Raw genomic sequence first — 14,140 nt, forward strand, 5'->3', positions numbered from 1 at the left:
TCCTCTCTGCCCACAACCCCGACTCGCCTCCTCTCTGCCCACAACCCCGTTCCCCCTCCTCTCTGCCCACAACCCCGACTCCCCTCCTCTCTGTCCACAACCCCGACTCGCCTCCTCTGCCCACAATCCCGACTCACCTCCTCTCTGCCCACAACCCCGTTCCCCCTCCTCTCTGCCCACAACCCCGACTCCCCTCCTCTCTGCCCACAACCCCGACTCCCCTCCTCTCTGCCCACAACCCCGACTCCCCTCCTCTCTGCCCACAACCCCGACTCCCCTCCTCTCTGCCCACAACCCCGACTCCCCTCCTCTCTGCCCACAACCCTGACTCCCCTCCTCTCTGCCCACAACCCCGACTCCCCTCCTCTCTGCCCACAACCCCGTTCCCCCTCCTCTCTGCCCACAACCCCGTTCCCCCTCCTCTCTGCCCACAACCCCGACTCCCCTCCTCTCTGCCCACAACCCCGTTCCCCCTCCTCTCTGCCCACAACCCCGACTCCCCTCCTCTCTGCCCACAACCCCGACTCCCCTCCTCTCTGCCCACAACCCCGACTCCGCTCCTCTCTGCCCACAACCCCGTTCCCCCTCCTCTCTGCCCACAACCCCGACTCGCCTCCTCTCTGCCCACAACCCCGACTCGCCTCCTCTCTGCCCACAACCCCGTTCCCCCTCCTCTCTGCCCACAACCCCGACTCCCCTCCTCTCTGTCCACAACCCCGACTCGCCTCCTCTGCCCACAATCCCGACTCCCCTCCTCTCTGCCCACAACCCCGTTCCCCCTCCTCTCTGCCCACAACCCCGACTCCCCTCCTCTCTGCCCACAACCCTGACTCCCCTCCTCTCTGCCCACAACCCCGACTCCCCTCCTCTCTGCCCACAACCCCGTTCCCCCTCCTCTCTGCCCACAACCCCGACTCCCCTCCTCTCTGCCCACAACCCCGTTCCCCCTCCTCTCTGCCCACAACCCCGTTCCCCCTCCTCTCTGTCCACCCCGACTCGCCTCCTCTGCCCACAATCCCGACTCCCCTCCTCTCTGCCCACAACCCCGTTCCCCCTCCTCTCTGCCCACAACCCCGTTCCCCCTCCTCTCTGCCCACAACCCCGTTCCCCCTCCTCTCTGTCCACAACCCCGACTCGCCTCCTCTGCCCACAATCCCGACTCGCCTCCTCTCTGCCCACAACCCCGTTCCCCCTCCTCTCTGCCCACAACCCCGTTCCCCCTCCTCTCTGCCCACAACCCCGTTCCCCCTCCTCTCTGCCCACAACCCCGACTCCCCTCCTCTCTGCCCACAACCCTGACTCCCCTCCTCTCTGCCCACAACCCTGACTCCCCTCCTCTCTGCCCACAACCCCGACTCCCCTCCTCTCTGCCCACAACCCCGACTCCCCTCCTCTCTGCCCACAACCCTGACTCCCCTCCTCTCTGCCCACAACCCCGACTCCCCTCCTCTCTGCCCACAACCCCGTTCCCCCTCCTCTCTGCCCACAACCCCGACTCCCCTCCTCTCTGCCCACAACCCCGTTCCCCTCCTCTCTGCCCACAACCCCGACTCCGCTCCTCTCTGCCCACAACCCCGTTCCCCCTCCCCTGTCCACAACCCCGACTCCCCTCCTCTCTGCCCACAACCCCGACTCCCCTCCTCTCTGCCCACAACCCCGACTCCCCTCCTCTCTGCCCACAACCCCGACTCCCCTCCTCTCTGCCCACAACCCCGTTCCCCTCCTCTCTGCCCACAACCCCGACTCCCCTCCTCTCTGCCCACAACCCCGTTCCCCTCCTCTCTGCCCACAACCCCGACTCCCCTCCTCTCTGCCCACAACCCCGCTGCTTCCCGAATCCGGCTCCTTTCTCCGCTCCAGGCACCAGCCACATCGCCAGCCCGCGCAGGCCGCCGCTCCGACGCAGGGGCTCCAATTCGAGCCCGAGCCCAGCCGTCCACCCGGCCGGCCGGAAAGCCGCTGACGCATGGGCCTAGCGCCGGGCGCTGGAGTGGCGGCGCAAGCCGAGTCCCGCCCGCTGACCGGCCCGATCCCTAGTGTTGTTTCCGCAGTACCTGATCCGCCGCTCTCCTCTGCCGCTCCGAGCCGCAGCTCTGCTTCTCCTGCCGGCGGGCGGGCGGACAGCGGTCCAGCGCTAGACCCACCCCCTCGGCCCCGCTCCAGGTCGGCCTCCCCTTCACTCCGACTCCATCTCCATCTTTTCCCGCACTTCCCATTCCCTCAGCACTTATCAGTACCTCCACCCTCTACGTTCACCCCTCACCCCTCCTCAATTACCCCCACACTCTAATCTCATCCGCCTGCCCTCTTATCCTCACCCCTTCTCCATCACTCACCCTCCTCATCCTTCCCTCGCTTCCTTATCCTCACACCCTCCTTATTCCCATTATTTCCCATCCGATACCGCCACATCATCCCTACCACACACATCCCCTTCATCTTTCCCATCTCGCTTCACAACCACATCCCCATTCTCCTCATACTCCTATTCCTCATGCCTCCTCAATTCCCTCACCCCACCCACATCCCTCCATCCCACCCCATACACACCCCTCCTCACTCCCCCATCCCATCCACTCACATCCCTCCTCACTTCCCCAGCTCTCCCCATATCCCCCATCCCCACCCACCCTTCACTTCCCCCATCACCTCTACCACATTCTCCAACATTCCTCCCTCATCAGCCATACCCATTCAACTTCCCAACTTCTAAATTCATTCACTCTCATCCAACCTCATGTTGGATTCTATGAGACATAGAAGCTTAATTAGGCCATTTGACCCATTGAGTCTGCTCTGCCTTTGCATTATGGCTGATTTATTATCCCTCTCAGCTCCATTCTTGTGTTTCCCCATAATCTTTGACACCCATATTAATGGAGAACCCATCAACCACCACCTTAAATATACCCAATGTATATTTGAGTCCATGGCAATGAATTCCTTATTCACAACCCTCTGGTAAAATAAATTTTCCTCATCTCTTTTCTCATGCCTCAAACATTCAAAAAAAAAGTTCAAAGCTTCATTTATTTTCAAAGTACACAACTCCGAAATCCTTCTCCAGATAGCCATGAAACCCAAGAGAGAAAAGAATGGCAATACAATCATCAACCCGCAAATCCCTCCTCCCCACACAAAAAAAAAACAAAAATTAAAAGGCAAGTCAACTCTCAAATCACCCACATACACACACAAAACAACTGACAAAGATCGGGTGAAAAAAACAGAATATAAAAATCATGAGACTCAATAAAGTTAACAGTTCAAGTCCACATTCAAAACACAGAAACCTTCCTCACCTCCCCCAGCCCTCTTCACTGCACCACATCCTTCTCACTTCCCTTTTTGCCCCTCAACTCTCATCGTCCACCTTCAATCCCTTCTAATCCCCATACCCTGTCAATCTCATTCCTCCTCCTCTTCATCTCCATTCCCATTCCCTTTCTCCTCCCATCTCCTTCACCTTACCCTTATTTCCTCTCTCCGCTCCACCTTTGACTTTTCTCACCACCTGGATTCCCCTCCTTCAGTCCACCATACAACTCCTTACCATCACCTCTTTCCCCATCCATATAACATTCTCTCTTCCCCCCGACACCCTGTCATTCTTCCAACTCCTCACTTTCCCTTTCATTCACCAGTGGTCTACCTCCATCACTTCCTCTCTTGTTTAACCCCCTTACTCCTTACCACTATCCACTCATGTCTTCTAGAAACCCCTGTCTTCCTCAATGACCTCTCCAGCCTCCCACCCTCCTGACCTGCCCTCTTTGCTGCCCACTCCTTCACCCCTCTACATATTACTGCCCTTCTCCACTTCGGGCACCAAAAACACCTTCCACCTCCAACTTCCCTTTGCCCATCCAATAAGCTATACCTCTCCTCCAATTCCTCTCTCTTCCTCCCCACCCACTCGTAGCCATTCCCCCTCTCCCCTTTACCATTTCCTGCATACCTTCCATTTAAATTCAACCCTAAATTTTCCTACCTGACCAGCTGACTCTCCCCACTGGCAAACACACTGCCTCCTTTTCCATCTTGTCGGTCTCCCTCTTCCCTCCAACCATCCAGTTCCCTCATTCACTATCTCTACTCCAGACCCTCTCTGTCTCCCACCCACACTTAAGTCCCCTCTCCCTAACACCTTCTTCCCTTCCCCTATGGCTCTCCCCTCTCCCTCCTGAACTAGTGAGGGTATCTTCACTCGGCTCATCTCAGAACTGTTCCCTTAACCTATGGACTCATTTTCAAGGACTCTTCATCTCATGTTCTTGATAGTTATTACTTACTTATTTATTATTATTTCTATTTTATTCTTTTGTATTTGCACAGCTTTTTTTTTGTCTTTTGTACATTGGCCATCTGTTGATCCTGTTGGGTGCTGCCTTACATTGATTCTAGTCTGTTTCTTGGATTTACTAAACATACCCTCAAGAAAACGAATCTCAGGATTATATATGGTGACACATATCTAATTTGATAATAAATTTATTTTTTACTTTATACTCCACCCCCACTCAATCTGCCCCTGCCTGAGAGGCCATTCCCCCTTTCCTAATGGTATCCAACCCGGTACAGTCAGCAGTTAGTTTATACTGCTGAGTAGAAACTTAACCCAATTTGAGCATAGAAACAGGCCATTCAGCCCACAATGACCAGCTGCCCAAGTATACTAACCACATGCAAGAACTTGATGAGTTGTGTTTTATGTCTTGATACTATAAGTGATCAACCAGACTCTTTTTACATGTTGTGAGTAGTTGGTTCCAATAGCTCCTTTAGGAGAATGTTTAAGTCTGATTGCACCCACCGTCTGAATGAAAAATAATCTTCCAATCCCCTCTAACCTTCTTATTCCCTACCTTACTACAATGCACTCTGCTTTAAACTGTGCAAAGTATGTGAGAAATGTTGTACAGTATATTTCTCATCCATATTTTTCATTCTATTGGAAACAGACCCAGGATTTTCATACCAGGTGGATATCCTCTGCATCCTCTCCTAACTGATCATGTCTTTGCCAACTAGAATCATATATAGTACTTTAGTTTCAGCCTAACTATGTAGTTGTACCACCACCTCCCTGCTCTCATATAAAATGTTAGTCCTGTCAATGATGAAGACAAATATCCCATGTCTTCTTCACCACCTTTCATATCTGTGCTGCCACCTTGAGGGTTCCTTAGGTATGACCACCAAAGACCATAAGATTGGAGCAACTCACGCAGGCAGGCATCATCTACGGAGGAAAATAAACAGTCACCATTTCAGATCGAGACCCTCAGTCTTCCCATGCTCCCCATTCACTCTGTATGGCCTATCATGTTTAGTCCTACCAGAAAGAATTACCCTATACCGAACACGATTAAGTTCCTCTGCCCATCTTACCAACTGATCAATATCATCCTTTGTCCTTGAATGATCCTTCTATCAATGTCACCACTGTTTTATGTCATCTGCTCTACATCGAAGAGAGTGATCGCTCCCCACTTTTGATTATAAATTCTGCCTCCTCAGTCGAGGAGGAGCCTTCTAGATTATCTTCCTTCATTACTGTAGTAATGGAGTTCTTCATTAATTCTGCAATTTCCCTTCCTCTTTTGTATCTTCTCCTGTCATGCCTTGAAACGTTGAGTTGCACAGCCTGTCCATTTCTCAATAATGCCTCAGTGATTGCAATGTTCCCACATGCTAATTAATGCTCAGATTATGTCTACCTTACCATTCAGACTCTTTGCTTTAAAATAGATGCAACTTCAGAATCAGAATCAGGATCAGGTTTAATGTTGCTGGCTTATGTCATGAACTTTGTTATTTTGTGGCAGAAGTACTTTGCAATACATACAATAAAATATAAATTAAATATTTATAAATATTTACTTACTATATAATATATTTATTTAAAAATATAAATTGAAATAAGTGTATCTAAAAAACAAATAGTGCTAAAAGATGGGAAAAAAAGTGAGGCGGTGTTCATGGATTCATTGGCAATCAGAAATCTTTGGTGGTGGGGAAGAAGCTAAGCTTGCCTTTGTGGCAGGAGTGTTGAGGTTAACTGTTGGGACATCATGTTGCTGCTCCAGCATAAGCACTAGCCTCCCTACCATCTTCAAGTAGGCGGCATCCAACATAAAGACACTTGCCATCCAGGACATACCCTCTTCTCATTAGTAACATCAAGGAGGAGGTACAGGAGCCTGAAGATGTGCACTGAACATTTTAACAACAGCATCTTCCTCGCTGCCTTCAGATTTCTGAATGGTCCATGAATGATAAACAGTAGCTCACTATTTTGCTAATGAGAAGATCTGCAGATGCTGGAAATCCAAGCAACACACACAAAATGCTGGAGGAACCAGGAGGCCAGGCAGCATCTATGGAAAAGAGTACAGTCGGTGTTTCAGGCTGAGACGCTTCGGCAGGACTGGAGAGAAAAAAGATGAGGAGTAGATTTAAAAGGTGGGGAGGGGAGCGAGTAACACAAGGCGATAGGTGAAACCAGGATGGGGAGGAGTGTAGTAAAGTGCTGGGAAGTTGATTGGTGAAAGAGGTACAGGGCTGGAGAAGGGAGAATCTAATAGGAGACAGCAGAAGGCCATGGAAGAAAGAAATGGGGGGAGGAGCACCAGAGGGAGGTTGGGCAGGCAAGGAGTTAAGGTGAGAGAGGGAAAGGGGGTTGGGGAATGGTGAGGGGGGGGGGATTACCAGACATTCGAGAAATTGGTGTTCCCGTCATCAGGTTGGAGGCTACTCAGACAGAATATAAGGTGTTGTTCCTCCATCCTAAGTGTGGCCTTATCCCAACAGTGGAGGCGGCCATGGATGGACATATCAGAATCGGAATGGGAAGCGGAATTAAAATGGATGGCCACCGGGAGATCCCACTTCTTCTGGCAGATGGTGTTTAGGTGATTGGTCTCCCAATCTACCTCGGGTCTCACCAATGTACTGGAGGCCACACCGGGAGCACCAGACACAGTATATGACCCCAACAGAATCAAAGGTGAAGTGTTGCCACAGCTGGAAGGACTATTTGGGGCCCTGAATGGTAGTGAGGGAGGAGGTGTAGGGGCAGGTGTAGCACTTGTTCCTCTTCCAAGGATAAGTGCCAGGAGGGAGATCAGTGGGGATGGACAAATGGACAAGGGAGTTGTGTAGGGAGTAATCCCTGTGGAAAGCAGAAAGTGGGGGGTGGGGAAGGGAAAGATGTGCTTGGTGGTGGGATCCAGTTGGAAGTGGCGGAAGTTCTGGAGAATTATGTGCTGGACGTGGAGGCTGGTGGGTTGGTGGGTGAGGACAAGAGGAGCCCTATCCCTGGTAGGGTGGTGGGAGGATGGGGTGAGAGCTGACGTGCGTGAAATGGAAAAGATGTGGTTGAGGGCAGCGTTGATGGTGAAGGAAGGGAAGCTCCTTTCAAGAACATCTCCTTTGTTCTGGACTGAAAGCCTCATCCTGAGAGCAGATGCGGAGGAACTGACAGAAGGAGGATGGCATTTTTATGTTACAAGGTGGAAAGATGTATAGTCCAGGTAGCTGTGAGAGCAATTTTCCTCTCTTTTTGCACTACTTACTTATTTTTTATTGTACCATAGTCATTGTTCATGTATTCTATTGTACAGATGGTGCAAACAATGAGTTTCATGACTTAGGTCAATGATAGTAAACCTTATTCTGATACCAGACATCGGTTAGGCTGAACTTGGAGTATTTTGTAGAAAAGATGTGATAATGCTAGAAAAATTTAGAAGAGATTCGCTGGATGTTACCAGGAACAAAAGGATTTAGTTACAAGGAGAGTTTGGATAGGTTGGCATTGTTCTCACTGGAGGTTGGTAAGTATAGTCAGGATAGTGAATAACAGTCTTTTTCTAAGGGCAGAGGAGACATAAACCCAAGCACCTTGTTTTCGGGTGAGAGCGGAAATATTGAAAGGTGCTCTGAGGGGTAAGCCTTTCCACACTGTGGGTGGTATGGGTATGGAACAAGCCTCCAAAGAGGGTGGTAGAAGTAGATAGAATCACATTTAAAAAGCATTTGGGCAGGTACGTGGATAGGGAAGGATTAGAGGGAAATGAGCTCATGAATGTAGGAGTGGGAGTAGGTGAGCGTCTCAGCTAGCATGGATGATGGGCCAAATGACCTGTGCAGCTCTATGAATATGCCTCTACGCAGTCACTCCTACCACTGTTGAAATGGTTTTGGAGTGAGGCACACTTCAAAATCTCCTTGGTCTTCTACCTGCCCCTCTTCCTCTGCATGGTGAGCATCCATTTCTTCCCTGCACTTGGGATGAGGGCTCTGTAAAACGAATGATCTATGAGACACTTAGCCTTGAGCTGCACCTCAATCAGGCCAAACTGGAGGTATCTCCTGCTAAGATAGCAAGCGCAAAATCTGTTCCCCTCTCTCTTCCCCACTCCAACGCACCACTCACCTTCATCTACCACATTTACCCTCTCTCCTCTCCAGCCCCCTTGTTCCCTCCCCTTCACTGCCACAACTCTTCTCCCCTCCATCTTACCCTCCCCTCCACTGCCTCACCTCTTCTCCCCTCCACCCTCCCCTCTCTTTCATCCCCACTCCCCGTCACCCTATTCTCTATCATCTCCATTGACATTTTCCTGCTTCCTTCATCTCCCCAAATCCCCTCTCCCCCTTCAATCCCTGGTTTCACCTCACCCTCATTCTTCTTTCCACCTCTGTCCCCACTTCCCTTTCTCTGTATTGTCTGCTTCACCTTCTCCAATGCAATTCCACTCATCTCCACCTTCTATTTCCCATTTTTTGCTCCCTAGTCACCCTGTTCCTCAACCATATCCAATTCCCTACTCTCCCTCTCCTCCACCACATTTCCCTTTATCCCCTCCAATCCCCCCTCATCCCAGTCCTCCCCTCCCCTCTGCCAATTACTCCCACTCTTCCCACCATTCCAATTGCTTCTGCACCCCTTCCCCCCCCATCGCATCCACTACTTTCTTCCCTCATTCCCCCTTCTGCTCCAGCCTCCCCACACCTCCCCCAGCACCCTACTTCCTCTCATCATTCATCGCCACTGCCCTGGTCAAACAGTGTGTTAGGTTCAACATCCGGTCAGCATTACTGAGGGGAAGATGGGCCAGCAGCCCACCCCGCCCCCACATCTACTCATTCCCACCCCCATGGTCAAATATCCACTTGCTCATTTGGCTCACGCAGGATTGTGGGTGTCAGGATCTGTTCAGTAGCTCTCACTCCCTACTCATTTCCCATTCACATCGAGATATTTCTTTTTCAATCCCGGTCTTTTCACTGCTCCAATTGAGCAGGACATTCAGAAGGCTGAAGTTCCACACCACCAGGCTGAGGAACAGTTAGTTTCTGTAACTATCAAGCTCGCGAAAAGACTTACACAACTTTCACCCTACCTCCACAATAGAACACTACTTGCACTACCATAGGGTTATTTCTGATTGATGTTTTTATGCACTGTCTTGTGTCTTTATTTCATTCACTCTTTTGTATAATTTACGTTGTGTTGGCGCGTGGCCTAGTGGATAAGGCATCAGGTCTAGTGATCTTGAAGGTCACTGGTTCGAGCCTCAGCTGAGGCAGCGTGTTGTGTCCTTGAGCAAGGCACTTAACAACACATTGCTCTGCGACGACACCTGTGCCAAGCTGCTTGGGCCCTAGTGCCCTTCCCTCATACAACCCTGCCCAGGCCTGCACCCCGGAAACCTTCCAAGGTGCAAATCCATGGTCTCACGAGACTAACAGACGCCTAAATAATTTATGCATCATTAATGTTCTGTTTGTTGTCTGAATCTATGTGCCTGTGATACTGCTGCCAGCAAGACTGTCATTGTATCTGTCCCTCACTGTAATTGTGTGCACATGACAATAAATGTAACAGGTACCATCTAATTTCTTTTTCCAAAGATCCTAGCTCCCTTCCTACTGAGTAACTTCCCTTCATCTTCCCACTGTACCTTTGGTGAATTATGACTAATTACCCAGAAGCCTGTTATTATAAACAGTTTCTCCTCCACTATTTTATCAAAGCCATTTGTTATGCTCTCTGCACATTTACAGAATGTTGCAGGCACTGACAATCAGCAAGTTGGGTGATAATAGTGTAGATTTCAACAAGACACCGGTGAGCCGGTGGAATAGCTAGCAGATGAAATCTAATACATAGATATGAAAGGCATTATCTTTTGGGAGGAAGAATAAGGAGAGGGAAAGTAAACTAAAGGCCACAGTGCAAGAAGAGATACAAGAATAAAGTGATTTGGGACTTGCGTGCACTTTGTAGATTTTACAAGTGGCAGGCTGAACATATGGTTAAAATACTGACCTGTTTTGTAAAGAGAACACAGTGAACACAAACAAAGAAGTCACTTTGTAAACAGTATTCCATTCCTACAGGAATATTGTGTCCCTTTTTGGGAGCCTCACTTTTGGAAAAATGCCAAGACTTTGGATAGGGTGCCGGAGATCCGCTGAAACGATTCTGGTGAAGGGGGCTTCAGTTACCTGGGCAGACTGGAGAAGCTGGGATGCAAAAGGACGTCAGGTGGCCTGATGGAGATAAAGTCATGAAGGGCAAGGAGAGAACAGCTGGAGATAAACAGTTGCCAGAGGCAAAGGGATCAAGAATCAGGGATAGATAAAAGAGCCAAATCTCACCAGAGGATGTTTTTAAAACATTTTGAGCAGCTGTTGTGAGGAACACTGTGGCAAAGGCAGCAAAATCAATTGCAGCATTCAACAGGAGCCAGGAATGAACTTGCAGGGCTATGAGACTGGAGCAGCCTAGATTGTTGTGACAGAGAGCTATTCTGGGCCTGCTGGGCTGAATGGCCTCCTATTACAGTTAGTTTCTGTACTCCCACTCTTGCTATTTCTGCTCAAGCTGACTCCATTTAAAAAACACAATGTCGCGCGGAGGCCAATAACAGCAGGGTCGAAGGGAGCAAACTGCAGAATCAGATTTGTCACATGTCGCAGATACTTAAGAATCTGCACCTCCTAAGATACTTAGGAATTGGATGGCAGAGAAGAAGCTGTTCCTGAATCACTGCGTGTGTGCCTTTAGGCTTCTGTACCTCTTACCTGATGGTAACAATGAGAAAAGGGCATGCCCTGGGTGCTGGAGGTCCTTAATAATAGACACCCCCTTTCTGAGACACTGCTCCTTGAAGATGTCCTGGGTACTTTGTAGGCGAGTACTCAAGATGGAGCCGACTAAATTTACAACTCTCAGCAGCTACTTTCAGTCCTGTGCAGTAGCCCCCAACTACACCCCCCCCCATACCAGACTGTCAGAATGCTCTCTATGGTACATCTTTAGAAGTTTTTGAGCGTTTTTGATGACATACCAAATCTCTTCAAACTCCTACTGAAGTATAGTCACTGTCTTGCCTTCTTTATAGCTGCGTCAATATGTTGGGGCATGCAAACTCCACACAGACAGCACCCAAGGTCAGGATTGAACCTATATCCCTGGAGCTGTGCGACTGTGTCAGTCAGTCATTTATCTCCCTGTCTCTTGCTCCTACACCGTCTCAATGACTGACTGAGAAGTTAATCCAGAGACACAAGACACTGTAGATGCTGGAGTCTGGAGTTCTAAACAAACTGCTGGAGGAACTCAGTGGGCCAGGCAGTGTCTGTGGAGGCAGAGGGATGGTTGATGATGGTTTAACATCCTGCATCAGGTCTTGGGTGGGTGGGGGGGGCGGGGGGGGGGAAGAAAGGTGCCCAGAATATAGAAGTGCTAAGGGAGAGGGGCTACAGAAGCTGGTAGGCAATAAGTGGAACCAGAGGGGGCAGGAGGTGAAATTGATGGGTGGATGGAGACAGGTGGGAAGGAGGAAGGGGACAGAAAAAGTGGAAGGATTGGGGGGGGGGAAAGAGAGAGAGAGCTCATGGGAGGGCTGGTGAGAGTGAGGGAGGAAAACATGGGCAAAGGGTTACCTCTCTGAGATCCTAACCTGGATGCAATGTATTGCAGCAGCTATAAAGAAGGCAAGACAATGGCAATATAGGGAATGCAGCGTAGGTTCACAAGGTTAATTCCCGGGATGGCGGGACTGTCATATGTTGAAAGATTGGAGCAATTGGGCTTGTATACACTGGAATTTAGAAGGATGCCAGGGTATCTGATTGAAACATATAAGATTATTAAGGGACTGGACATGCTAGAGGCAGGAAAGATGTTCCCGATCTTGGGGGAGTCCAGAACCAGAGGCCACAGAATAAGGGGTAGGCCATTTAGAACAGGGTTGAGGAAAAACTTTTTCACCCAAAGAGTTGTGGATCTATGGAATGCTGTGGAACTTGTAAAATTAGTTATCCCCATCATGGGTACTAGCCTCCGAAGAATCCAAGACATCTTCAAGAAATCATACCTCAGGAAGAATGGCATCCATCATTAAGGATCCCCACCACCCAGGATGTGCCCTCTTCACACAGTGGAAGGAGGTACAGAAGCCTGAAGATACACACTCAGCAAATCAGGAACACCTTCTTCTCCTCTACCACCCAATTTCTAAGTGGACATTGAACTCATGAACACTACCTCTCTACTTTTTTTATTTCTGGTTTTTTGCACTACTTAGAACCACAGAGCCATAGAACACTACAGCACAGTACAGGCCCTTCAGCCCTCCATCTTATGCCGACCCATATAATCCTTAAAATAAAAGTACTGAACCCACTCTACCCCATAACCTTCCATTTTTCTTTCATCCATGTGCCTGTCTAAGAGGCTTTTAAATACCCCTAATGTTTTAGCCTCCACCACCATCCCTGGCAAGTCATTCCAGGCACTCACAACCCTCTGTGTAAAAAACTTACCCCTGATGTCTCCCCTAAACTTCCTTCCCTTAATTTTGTACATATGCCCTCTGGTGTTTGCTATTGGTGCCCTGGGAAACAGGTACTGACTATCCACCTTATCATTGCCTCTCATAATCTTGTAGACCTCTATCAAGTCCCCTCTCATTCTTCTACACTCCAAAGAGAAAAGTCCCCAACTCTGCTAACCTTGCTTCATATGACTTGTTCTCCAAACCTGGCAACATCCTGGTAAATCTCCTCTGCATCCTCTCCATAGCTTCCACATCCTTCCTATAATGAGGTGACCAGGATTAAATACAATACTCTAAGTGTGGTCTCACCAGAGATTTGTAGAGTTGCAACATGACCTCTCTACTCTTGAACTCAATCCCCTTGTTAATGAAGCCTAGCATCCCATAGGCCTTCTTAAATGCCCTATCAACCTGTGCAGTGATCTTGAGGGATGTATGGATTTGAACCTCAAGGTCCCTTTTCACCCACACTTTTAAGTAACTGACCATTAATCCTGTACTCAGTCTTCTGGTTTGTCCTTCCAAAATGCATCACCTCACACTTGTCCAGATTGAACTCCATCTGCCACTTTTCTGCCCAACTCTGCAGCCTGTCTATATCCTCTTGTAACCTTCGACAACCTACAGCTCCATCCACAACTCCTCCAATCTTTGTGTCATCTGCAAACTTATTCACCCATCCTTCTGCCTCTATATCCAGGTCATTTATAAAAATCACAAATAGCAGCGGTCCCAGGACAGGTCACTGCGGCACTCCACTAGTCACCGAGATAAATATGTAGCAGTGCTGAAACCCGGGATTGAACCAGGGACCTTTAGATCTTCAGTCTAACGCTCTCCCAACTGAGCTATTTCAGCTGATAGTGAGCTATTTTGGTTGATTATTTTATTATTATTTTACTTATTTTATCTTAAATATTTAACAGGCATAAATATACTTAACGTAATTTGTTCTTTTCTCTATTTATTTAGCATGTATTTCATTGTACTGTTGCTGTAAAGTTAACTAATTTCACAATACGTTGTGATTTTGATTCTGAAATTGTAAGGTTTAATGCTCATTCTTTTGAGTTGAGGGAATATGAGGTGCTGTTCCTCTAGTTTTTGTTTGCCTTACTGTGGCCATGGAAAAGGTGGAAAGACAGGTCACTGTGCGAATGGAATGGCAAGTTGAAGTGACATGCATCTGGAAGCCAAGATGGCTGTTGCAGAAAATAATGGTTCTCTGGAAAAAGTTGCCTAGTCTGCACTAGGTCTTGTTGATGTAGAGAAGAACACATTGT

General features: G+C 48.9%; 1 protein-coding gene and 1 non-coding gene across 2 annotated transcripts in view; both read right to left on the reverse strand.

Annotated features, from left to right (window-relative positions):
* LOC132407656 (discoidin domain-containing receptor 2-like) overlaps positions 1 to 2,237 on the reverse strand; it is a 104,166-nt gene extending 101,929 nt beyond the window's left edge. The window contains exon 1 of the mRNA XM_059994454.1: positions 2,055 to 2,237. The gene's annotated coding sequence lies outside the window, so the exon portion shown is untranslated. The remainder of the gene's footprint in view (positions 1 to 2,054) is intronic.
* An 11,405-nt stretch (positions 2,238 to 13,642) lies between these two features.
* trnaf-gaa (transfer RNA phenylalanine (anticodon GAA)) lies at positions 13,643 to 13,715 on the reverse strand. The gene has a single exon. It is a non-coding gene; the product is annotated as a tRNA-Phe (tRNA).
* Positions 13,716 to 14,140: the final 425 nt, after the last annotated feature.

The sequence above is a fragment of the Hypanus sabinus genome, chromosome 18 (genome assembly GCF_030144855.1).
Source record: "Hypanus sabinus isolate sHypSab1 chromosome 18, sHypSab1.hap1, whole genome shotgun sequence".
NCBI lineage: Eukaryota > Metazoa > Chordata > Chondrichthyes > Myliobatiformes > Dasyatidae > Hypanus > Hypanus sabinus.